The sequence below is a fragment of the Scyliorhinus canicula genome, chromosome 13 (genome assembly GCF_902713615.1).
Source record: "Scyliorhinus canicula chromosome 13, sScyCan1.1, whole genome shotgun sequence".
NCBI classification, from domain to species: Eukaryota; Metazoa; Chordata; class Chondrichthyes; order Carcharhiniformes; family Scyliorhinidae; genus Scyliorhinus; species Scyliorhinus canicula.
In genome coordinates, this window is record NC_052158.1 from 61,680,335 (window position 1) to 61,692,715 (window position 12,381).

At 48.1% G+C, this 12,381-nt stretch overlaps 1 protein-coding gene across 3 annotated transcripts in view; it reads left to right on the top strand.

Annotated features, from left to right (window-relative positions):
* Positions 1-12,381, top strand: part of gpc5b (glypican 5b) — a 687,897-nt gene that overhangs the window by 86,537 nt on the left and 588,979 nt on the right. The gene's annotated exons all lie outside the window — the stretch shown is intronic.

Genomic DNA, 12,381 nt, shown 5'->3' on the forward strand with positions numbered 1-12,381 from the left:
CTTTCGCCACACATCTGTCCGCCTGGTTTTACTTATGTCCCTCAGACCGTTTCTCTTCCTTGCACATCTCTTGCTTTTTACAGATGTGTGTTTCTGATGATCACCACCTCCTTTAACAGGTGGCTCCAAACCTGAGTGAACATGGAACAGACAGCGGGGGATGGTGAAGGAAAAAGACAGGAAATAGTTCAGAGATATTCACACTCACTTCATCTTACTTTTGAGAGGGTTGGCCGATTTGATGTGTTACCAGGGAAATAGTGTTGTCTGAAATACGTCAGTATATTTTGTCCCCCTTTACAGATTTCATCCATTCGTTCTATTGTAATCTGGATCTTGTTGGAGGTTCATATACAGCTGTTCTCCTTTTACGGAAGGCAAAGACAGTTGGATAACAGGCACAGAACATAAAACAACAGGGCCGGGATTCTCCCCTACCTGGCGGGGGGCCCGGCGTGATGGAGTGGCGTGAACCACTCCGGCGTCGGGCCGCCCCAAAGGTGCGGAAGTCTCCCCACCTTCAGGGGCCAGGCCCTCACCTTGAGGGGCTAGGCCCGCGATGGAGTGGTTGGCGCTCCGCCGGCTGGCATGGACGGCCTTTGGCGCCATGCCAGTCGGGGCCGAAGGGGCTTCGCCGACTGGCGTAAGTCCGCGCATGCGCCGGAGCGTCAGCGGTTGCTGACGCCATCCCTGCGCATGCGCAGGGGAGGGGGACACTTCCGCCTCCACCATGGTGAAGACCATGGCAAAGGCGGAAGGAAAAGAGTGCCCCCACGGCACAGACCCGCCGCCGATCAGTGGGCCCCGATTGCGGGCCAGGCCACCGTGGGGGCACCCCCGGGGCCAGATCGACCCCCCCCCCAGGACCCCGGAGTCCGCCCGCGCCACCTTCTCCTGCCGGTAAGTTAGGTGGTTTGATCCATGCCGGTGGGAGAGGGTTGACAGCGGCGGGACTTCAGCCCATCGCGGGCTGGAGAATCGCCTGAGGGGGGGGCCCACCGCTGAATCTCTGGTGGTGGAGGATTCGGGACACGGCGGGGGCAGGATTGACGCCGGCCCTAGGCAATTCTCTGACCCGACGGGGGGTCGGAGAATCCCGCTCCAGGTCTTTACACTTTAGCTCACTCGTCCACACTGCTCCCAGGGTCCTGCGCACACTCCCTATTGGCCGGGATTTATGCGCTCCTGCACGGGTGACCCCGAGCCGGTCATGTTTTACACTGCCACAATTGGTCTAGGTGTGAGCGCTAATTAATTAATTAATAATTGCTTATTGTCACAAGTAAGCTTCAATGAAGTTACTGTGAAAAGCCCCTAGTCGCCACATTCTGGCGCCTGTTCGGGAAGGCCGGTACAGGAATTGAACCCGCGTTGCTGGCATTGTTCTGCATTACAAGCCAGCTATTTAGCCCACTGTGTTAATATACACTCTTGTCGCGAAACCTTTCTGTTATTATTATGCATCATCTTCATTTTATTTAAACCCATTGCCGATGTCATCAGTAAGTGCTGAGACATTACCTGTTGTTACCTGCGTCCATTCGTATTTAACTGGCATTAGTTCCGATTCTTTTCCGTTACTGTTATTTCGATGTTTAACTAGCCGTTCCCGTTTTAGAGTCCACCCTGTATTCTAAGCTTCGTTATTTTTATATATTAAAGAAGATTGACTTATAACACACGCTTTCAACTACGTTTTGTGGTCAAGTCACCACATCTTTTTGACACTGAGGATAGGATAATAAAAAAGTTTTGGTTTCCGCACATTCAGCATGAGGTTTTGCTGAGTTTACTAATGGGAGACAGGTTAGCTGCACCATGGCTATGCTTGTGTCTGTTAGTGAGCTGGTGGAGGGGAACGCAAACTGGACTGAATATGTGGAAAGGTTGGAAAACTTTTTCTTGGCAAATGGGATCACAGATTAAGCTAGAAAGCGTTCAATTCTCCCGAGTGTGTGTGAGGTGAAGACTTGCAAGCTCGTGATGCAACTGCATTCTGGAAGCGGGATTCATTTGTGGATTTAATTACATTCATTCAGAAGCACCACAATCCTAAGCCCTCAGTAATTGTACAAAATTCCATAGTCATAGTCTGTAACTAACTTTGTTACTGAATGGTGTCAGCTGTCTGAAGATTGTGAGTTTGGTGCAGTTTTGGAAGACATGCGTCATAACAGATTAGTTTGTGACATTAACGAGGACAGCATTTGCTGGGAGAAGCCAAGCTTACTTTTAAGATGGCTCCATACATTTCGCGAGGCGTGTAAATGTCTGCCAATAATGCAAAAGATATTCAGAAGGCCAATGGTGACAGGCAAGCAGTTGCACTGCATCAGAGACTGGTTTAGCACAGGGCTAAATCGCTGGCTTTTAAAGCAGACCAAGGCAGGCCAGCAGCGCGGTTCAATTCCCGTACCAGCCTCCCCGGACAGGCGCCGGAATGTGGCGACTAGGGGCTTTTCATAGTAACTTCATTTGAAGCCTACTTGTGACAATAAGCGATTTTCATTTCATTTCAAGTAAAGAAAGAAGCTGCAAAGAAAAAGGTGGAGACAGTGGAGGAGGGTCACACTGTGGGAATCATTGTAAGTTTAAGAATACAGCTTGCCACCAGTGCACCAAGAAGAGGCATTTGGCAAAGAAGTGCCAAGGTGCAAAGAGAATGTTGAAGACTGAGCAGCGAACTTCAAATGCAAGGAAGCCTCAGTCAATGGTGCATTGCTTGGAAAGCTCAGGCAGGCAGAGGAGCACTATTATGACATGTTTAATATGAGTGAGGGGCATGGAGGGCCTATTCATGCTGCAATGGAGGTCGATGGACAGAAAATCTAGATGGAGGTGGACATAGGAGCCTCTGCATCGGTAATCAGTAAGGAGACTTTCAAGAAGATTTGGGGCTCTAAGCAGGTTCTCGGGCAGGAATCAAACATGGACGTACACCGTCGAGACTATACCATTGCTTGGAGCTTTCCAGGTAGACATTTAATATAACAGCCAAGAAGCAAGAGCCCAGCTCTACTAGACGTGATTGGCTCAGGAAAACTTTGTTGAAAATGGGGTGAGATAAAGCAAACAAAAGTGACAGAGGACATCATTCAGAAATATCCTGAGGTTTTCAAAGATGAACTGGGTATGTTGTGGGGCGCTCCAGTTAAATTGTTTGTAGATCCTCAGGCTACTCCTCGCTTTTTCAAACCGAAGACAGTGTCTACGCCATGAAAGGCAAAGTAGAGGAGGAGTTGGAGTGGCTGCAAAGGCTAGGAGTCATTGAGCCCATTCAGTTTTCATGTTGGGCAGCTCCAATTGTTCCTGTTCATGTGTTGGCATTGTCCGCATACTTGCCACTACTCAGGTTTCCAAGCTGGACGCTGAGGACCCTTGTTTTCCATCTTGCAGGAAGTAAGACTTTCCAAACCTGGACATGAGCCACGCATATCAACAACTCTTGATGCAGGCCGATTCAAAGCCGTATGTGGCCATCAGCACACGTTAAGAGTTGAAATTTAAGTATAATCGTTTGGGTTTTAGCCTATCCTCCATCTTATTTAAATCCATTGCTGATGTCATCATTAAATGCTGTGATATCATTAGTTGTTGTTACCTGTGTATATTTGTATTTAACACCATTCGTTCTAATTCTAGTGAGTTGCTGTTAACCCAATGTTTAATTAGCTGTCTCCGTTTTTGAGTCCATATTCTAGTTTAAATTTTGTTATTTTGATGTATTAAAGAAAATTCTTTGATGTATTGAAGAAGATTTTTTAAAGCGTCTTTGAATATCTTCTTGTGGTCCATGTTATGACACTTTCCTAGAAGCAATGTTAATCCATGGCCCAGCGCGGGTTCTTACTATAACATGTCGAACCAGGATAAGATGGTTGTAATTAGCCTTGCAAAGGTAAAACCCAGATGCCCAAGTGTTACACTCGATAAGGCAGAGAACAGCCATCAGTGAAACAGACAGGAAACACATTAAAATTCAGAACTGTGTATATTTTGTTTTATAGCCAAACACGGGCAAACAGTTTAGTGAGATTTGGCAGGTCTGTCGAAGCTGCTGTATCAGCATTTTTTTCTGACTGAAAGTGATCCTGTTCAAGTTCAAAGCTCTGTAGTCGGTTCCACTGGGGCTGTCTCTCTCCCCCCCCCCCCCCCCCCCCCCCCCCCCCCCTTCCCCCCCACACACACACACACACACACACACATTCCACTAAGCTGTTCAGAAGATATTTGGCTGGATATCCCTCCGCCCGTCGTTGGTAATGGTGTTTCTGATGTGGTGGAGAATCCCATTTTGGGATGGGGGGGGGGGGTGGCTAGATCCGCTGGTGGGGGCATTGAGGTTTGCTTCCTGGGCGAGCGGGTCATTTTGACCCATTTGCATCCTATTAATGGTCTGGACACCAGATTCTCCACAGCTCCGTGATTCTCTCCCCCCCACCTCCGTGATTATCTCCCCCCGCCTCTCCCCCTTCCCCACCATAACTGAGAACAGGAAAAAAAAGTAATTTTCTCACTATTTCAGCCTGGACTGTGGTTTAGCTTCCAGGCAGGGGTGGCTGATTGGGGACGGGGCGGGGGGGGTGCTGCGGGGAGGCAGATAATCTCTGGTGGGAGAGGGTTTGGGTTATCCTCAAGCATGCGCACTGTGGAGGGGCCCGGATGACCCAACAATCCCAGTGGTGTGGTGTAGCGGGTGGGGGGGGTGGCTTCCACTAGACCTCACTATCGGGCAGCCTGCTCAAAATGGTGGCCCAATAACGTGATTTGTGACGGAGTCTCTTGTGCTCTCTACCATGCCTAATTTGGGGGTGGGGTTGGGCGGGGTGCTGGTGGGCCTTACCAGGTGGCGGGGGAGTGAGGGGTGTTCCCGGGGGCCTCCCTGAGATTGGAGGGGGGGAATATCAGGGCGGCCAGACAAAATGGCGCCCTGATCTGTGAGACTTTCCTGCTGGGCTCGCCAGCAGTAAATGATTCAAGTGTAGCCTCGGCAGAGAGAAACACCCCAAGGCCAAAAAAATGGTAAATTGCCATAAGTAGCAGCGGTTTTCTCAGTTTTGCAGCCACTGAGAAACACCCCGCTAAACGTGCCCAAAACCAGACATAGGTTTTTTTTCCATTGCTTCGCGCCCATGGTCTTCTGAGTGGAGAATCCTGGGCGGAATTCTCTGCAAGGCCCGACGCCGTCATGAAACCCTGAGAGGTTCACAACGGCATCAGAGGCCGCTCCTGGCCCCCTATTCTCCCCCCCCCCCCCCCGGGGGGGCTAGGAGGGCCATGCTGTAAATCTCAGCCGCCAGGCCTTGTCATCGGCGTCAAGGCCCGGCGTGCCGAGAATGACGCGGCCGGCGCGCCTAATGACGTCAGCCGCACATGCGCAGGTTGTCCGGCTCCAACCCGCGCATGCGCGGCTGACGTCACGACGGCTGACAGCTCAAACGCGCGCATGCGCAGTTGCCGTCTTCCCCTCCGCTGCCCCGCAAGACGTGGCGGCTTGATCTTGCGGGGCGGCGGAGGGGAAAGAGTGTGTCCCTCTGAGACGCAGGCCCCTCTCGAGCACGGTCTTGGTGCTCACTCCCCTCTCCGGCCCCCACAAACCACAAACCAGGTATTGGCGCCATGTTCACGCTGGCAGCGATCAGGTATGGTTGCCGCCGGCGTGAACCGGTTGGGAACGGCAGGCCGCTCGGCCCATCCGGGTCGGAGAATCGCGGGCCGCCGTGAAAAATGGCGGCCCGCGATTCTCCGAGCGGCGTGTCCCAAAACGCGACACGCCATTTTGCAGGGGGGTGGGAGAATCGCGGGGGGAGCGAAGAATCGCGCCCTCTGTTCATTGTCTTTTAATGGCCCAGGAATGTCTGAGAGGGGACATTAAACAATGCCTGCTGTTAGTTGGACTTGTCGCTATCTGTTTAATGTTGGTGATATTATGCTCTATTGGAACCACAGGATGTAAACTGTGCCATGCCCTGGAGGGTATCTAAGACCTGAGTGAAAAGGCCCAGCAAATGTGGATCTTCTTCACCAATCAGGCTGAATAACTCTGAAATGAAAATCACGCGGACGGACAAAAAAGTGCAAGTTTAAATGGGCAAATACAATGTTGAATCAGGCACAGAAAGCGAAATAAAGGGAGAGAATGAGAGAAAGGAAAAAAAGAGTCTTTAAAAGCAAATTTTCACCAGTGACTAAAACCCGATGGAATGTGGCGCCACACTTTGTAATGGTTAATTTTCAGTGCTAGAGAGGTTAACTGGCAGTAATTAACATGCATCATCATTGTTAGAAGGGCAATTAGATGTGAAGTGACATTAACTCTCTTGTGATATGTGCTAACACAGGAATGTCATGCCTCTCAAAGTTTTTCGATAGGGAGACAGATGGTGAGGTGCTGTTTTCGTGAAGTTAACAGCGGAGTGATGATCTCCGACAATTTCTTGATTTCCGCATTTAATTGAGTGTCTAACGTCTTCACGGGCTGCTGTAGGATTTTCATGTAAATGAGAGCGTTGCCATGAGCTTCGCTGATGACAGAAACGTTTGGCCTTTCCACCTTCTTTGTAACTCATGTTGAGGCGTTAATGTTGGTACTGAAGTGACTTTACTGGTCCAAGGTTGATCAGGAAATGTTCATTATGCCACGGGTTTCTGAAAGACATTTAAAGAGGTACAAGCCATTCAGCCCATCATGACTGGCCGTGTGTTGACATTTTGCTCGAGGTATGTAAAACTAATCCCACTGCTATCCCCCATGTACCCCTATATCACCTTCAATGCTTGATGTTTCCTTTTTGTATCTGTGTCCAGTACTGTAGGCGTTTTCTGGCCAGAGCATTGTACCGTTTGATCAAAACCTCCTCTATTCACAAAATGGAGCAACTGAGCATCATGTGGGATATTAACAAGGAAAGTTTTATTTTAAAATGATTCCCCTGACCAATGAATTCTCCAGCCTTTCCATTATCATCCCAATTACAGGAGACTGACAGCATCAGGCGTTTGTGTCATCGTTCCATGGTCCAAGGTCCCCAATTATCATCTCGAACTGCTTCTTGAATATGCAATGTTACAGCAGCAATCCCGGCACCATGTGTAGTATGGTACTCGACCATATAAACCAGAAAGTTCCAAATAATAATCTTTATTGTTGTCACAAGTAGGCTAACATTAACGCTGCAATGAAGTTACTGGGAGAATCCCCTACGCGGCACACTCCGGCACCTGTTCGGGTACACTGAGGGAGAATTCAGAATGTCCAAATTACCTAACAGCATGTTTTTTGGGACTTGTGGGAGGAAACCAGAGCACCCGGAGGAAACCCACGCAGACACAGGGAGAACGTGCAGACTCTGCACAGTCAGTGACCCAGGCCGGGAATTGAACCTGGGACCCTGCTGCTGTGAAGCAACAGTGCTAACCACTGTGCTATCATGCCGCCCTTAGTGTTGGTCAAGCTAGTGTGCAGCAATAAGTTAGCCTCTATTTTTCCTTTGTTAACACAGGTCAGGACGTCTCCATGTAGGTTACCGTTTCCAGTTAGCTTAGAGCAGTCCATGCTGAAGTTTATTTGATGTCCAGGCATTGTGGATTCAGACCCAGCTGTTACATTATGGCTTGGCTTGCTGATACACTCAGCCAGTGATGAATGACCATTGGCTTCAGGAGCAGAGAGACCTGGAACTACATGTGCACAAATCATTGATGCTGGGAAGGCAGGTTGAGAGATTCACTGATTAATAAAGCATCCTGAACTTTATATATAGAGACGTAAGAGTACAAAAACAAGGGAGTTGTGATAAACTTGTATGCTTAGCTTCAACTGGAGTATTGATTCCCGTTCTGATCACCACAGTTTGGAAAGTTAAAACGGTATTAGTGAGGCTGCACAAAAGATTCATAGGAAAGACTTCAGGGAGGAGGAACTTCAGATGTGTGGATGTATTGGAGAAGTTTGGGCTGTTGTCCTGATACGTGGATGGATTGGAGAAGTTCAGGCTGTTGGCCTGATACGTGGATGGATTGGAGAAATTCGGGCTGTTGTCCTGATACGTGGATGGATTGGAGATGTTGAGGCTGTTGTCCTCGGAAAAGAGAAGGTTGAGAGGAGATTTGATGAAGGTGTTTCAAAATCATGAGGGGTCTGGACAGAGTCGATCGGGAGAAACCTTTCTCAATGGTGGAAGGATCAAAAACCAGAGGGGACTGATTTAAGGTGATTGGCAAAACAATCAACGGCGACATGAGGGAAACATTTTATGCAGCAGGTGGTTAGATCTGGAATGGTATCGCCCGAGAGTGTGGTGGAGGCAGATTCAATTGTGGCTTATGAAAGGGAATTGGTTCATTATCTGAAGTATTAAAATTTGCAGGTCCACAGGTGTGAGGAATGGCTCTCGGCCCTGGCAGAGGGCCTGCACAGCCAGAATGGGCCAAAAGGCCTCCTCCTGTTCTGTAGCTGCAGACATTCTATTATTGTATCTATTGATATCGAACTTGAATATATTCAAGTGTAGCATCCACAATCGTCTGGGATAAAAAAATTCAAATTATTCACCACCCTCTGTGTGAAGACAGTTCTCCTCATCTCAGTCCTATATGATCATCCCCTTATCCAGAGGCTGTGCCCCCCCCCCCCCCCCCCCCCCCCCCCACCACCACCACCACATACACACACACACACTGTGTTCTAGATTCTCCAGACAGGGGCAACAACCTCTATCCTCTCAAGTTCCTCCAGAACCTTATATATTTCAAAGAGATCACCTCTCATTTTACTAAGCTCCAGGACAACCCATGAAACAAATCCGTTTAATCTCTTCTGTATTGCCTTCGAGACAAGTAGATCCTTTCCCAGGATATGGAGTACAGTGGACAGTACTTCAGAGGTGGTCTCACCAAAGGCCTGTAGAATTGTAGCACAACTTCTTTATATGTACTCCAATCTCCTTGGAATAAAGCCCAACGTGCCCAGAATTATGGAAGCGTTTACTGCTAACTATGTACGTTAAAAGATCAGAAGAATAATTTTGCCGGGTCAAAACTACATGAGCTTTTCTTCAACTAAAACATATCTGTTGTCTTTGATATTACAAACAGAAACTGGTAGATCAGCTCAGCAGGTCTGGCAGCATCCACAGAGAGAGAAACTACTTAAGTCCAAGTGACCCTTCTACAGTCTTTGGTTTGCTAACAACATCTTACAACAGTTTACCTATGTCTCATTCACAACTGCTATATTCAGGAGAATATTTAGTAAACTTTCAGTGGTAGAATATTTATGCAGAGCTTTTCAGAATGCCCCAAAGCACTTTACAGCCGGTATAGTAATTGTAACCACTGTTGTAACTTAGGAAGGGTAGATGTGCACAGCAATATCCCACAAACAGCAATGTGATAACGAGTAGATCATCTGCTTTTTAAAAAAAGTGATCATTATTGGTGAGGCATCAGGGCAAACTTCCCCGTTCTTCTTTAATTAGTACTATGGGATCTTTGACATCCTCCTGGGAGGACTGACAAGGCCTGGGTTTAATGTTTCATCTGAAAGATACGCCAATCTCCCACAACCTCAACATTTTCCAAGTTAAACTTTGCTGGGTTGCCAAGGAGACCACCCCTTGACCACCTCTTTAATTTTTTTTTCCTGATCCTCTTTAAGTAATAGTGAGGTGGATGATGAAGTTGAGTTGCCAGGTTTTACCTTGGGGGAACTGAGGGCTCTGCAATTTCTCCGAATCATCCGTGGCGACGCGATTTTTGGAGCTGACAGAACCTTATCAAAACGCTTTTTGGCTGTTTTGATCTTATCTCCTTGGGCCGGGCTGTCATAGTAAATTGTCTGGCTCCTTTCTTTCCTTGGGCCTGGTTGAGTGCTAAAAGTTAATGAGACAAAAAAAAGGTGTATTTATCAGGTGTATGTGATTTATGATGCTTCGTTTTTTTTCTTAACAATTGACTTCCCAACTAAAATATTTGGCCAAACTAAGGTGCACCCAAATTCTGGGAGCAAACTGCAGCTGCTGTTAATTGGGCTATTGAGTAGTCGTGGTAATCAAGCCAACAGACGGTGTACTTGCTGATCATATGAAACATTTGCAATGTTTAATTAGGAATGTGATGGCTGCTTGCAGACCACGATGATCAAATATTCCGGCGGGGGGGGGGTTCCTGTTTTGCCCTGGGGTCGGTGATAGATTTTAATTGAGTACATTGGATCATGGCTGAGTAATGGATAAGTAAGGATGAAGGACACACAAGTATGAGGAAAATCACCCTCCTGCCCCATCACAGTAGTCGCTGTATTCATAAATAATTTCAGATGGTTACATTCACTGTTCTGCCTGGACGTTCATTTCAAATGCCAATTACTCCTTGTCTGATAAAGCTTCCTGACTTTACTTGAACAGGTGACCTCTTTTTCTCCACAGCAATGACCCTGAAGTGTATGTACTCTGTTGACACAAATGGGCCAAATGGCCATTTCAGCAATCTGCAAGTGATATGAGGACAGGTACCTGGGCAGTGACATGCTGCTGCAACCAATGGTTGCGTCTCCACACTCATGCTTTTCCTTGTGCACTTTGTGTTGCCAGACCTGCACGCCAAATAGTCCCAAGCCAATTGTAAGGAACCGAGCTGGTGTAATTCAGTCTAAGAAACGGATATCAGATTGAGCAAAATGTAACTTGAACTCTTCAGTGAAATGTTCAATAAATAATGTGACTTTGCATGTAACGGAAACCTCGTGGGTTTCACTTTTCTTTTCCAGCATACCTTCACGCTGTTTTTCCCTTTTGGGGAATATTGGTTGAAGGATTCTCCAGCTGATTATCAACCTATTGATCCTGACGTAAACGATCCTTCCATGACCAACGAGTCCTGACGTTGAACTTGAACCCGTAGTTTCAGGTCCAGAGGCAGGGGCACAAACCACTGTGCCTCATGACTGCCTGCAGTTTCACATTGAGAAAGGAAGTGAAAATTCAATTGGTTGTGAGACAGGCACAGTATGAGGTCTTGGCAAGAGGGAAATCTAGAATCATACAATTTACAGTGCAGAAGGAGGCCATTCGGCCCATTGAGTCTGCACCGGTCCTTGGAAAGTGCACCCTAACCAAGCCCATGCCTCCACCCTATCCCCGCAACCCCACCTAATCTTTTTTGGACACTAAGGGGCAATTTAGCATGGCCAATCCACCTAACCTGCACATCTTTGGACTGTGGGAGGAAACCGGAGCACCCAGAGGAAACCCAGGTAGACACGGGGAGAACGTGCAGACTTCGCACAGAGACCCAAGCCGGGAATCGAACCTGGGACCCTGGAGCTGTCAAGCAACTGTGCTAACCACTGTGCTACCGTGCCGCCCCCACAATCTAATTGCCAGACTCTTGCTGAGATTTCTTATAATATTGGAAAGATTTGGCTAAATAATATGGTGGTATATGTAGTGGACCAGCATCGTGCAAGGGTGACCGCATTAATAGAAGCATTCTATAATTGGACATGACAAAACCCAGCTGATCCATCCATCCTGTCCACATCAGGCTACCGTAACAAAAAACTTTGGCCGGGATTTTCTTGCTGGCGGGAGCTTCCGGTCCCACCGAAGGCGACGAACCAACTCCCCTCTCGTGGTAGGTTCCCCAGCAGCGGGATGGGCGAGCGACACACAGCGCCACACCGCCACAATTATCGGCAGGACTGAATTGTGACTTCAGCAACCAATGGTGAGCTGCCTCCGCTGCAAAAAACACACCGCGGGTGGGCCGGGAAATCTCTTCCCCCCCTCCCACCCCCCGCCCCCATCACCACGTAGCGTGATGCAGAAGGCAATGAGAAAATAAATATTATGTTAAAGAATCAGAAAATTTGAGGGAGAATCAGACGAATTGGATACTTGGGGGCAAGGACTTCATAAGAGGTTTTACCCATAAATACAAATATGAGGAGGTGGCATGTGATTCAGCAAGATTGTCTCGGCATGCAAGGTGGCACAGTGGTTAGCACTGCTGTCGCACAGCTCCAGGGACCCGGAATAGATCCTGACCTCGGATGACTGTATGTGTGCAGTTTACACTTTCTCCCCGGGTCTGCTTGGGTTTCCTCCGGATGCTCCGGTTTCCTCCCACAGTCCAAAGATGTGCAGGTTAGGTGGATTGGTCATTCTAAATTGCTCCTTAGTCTTCATACGGTTCGATAGGGTTACGGGGATAGGGTTGGGGCATGGACTGAGATAGGGTCCTGTTTCCAAGGGTCGGTGCAGATTTGATGGGCCGAATGGCCGCCTTCTGCACTGTAGAGATTCTATGATTCTACGTCCAGGATCATTTATGATCCTACTTTAATTGTTCATAGCACCTCTGACGCTATTTAAAGGCATG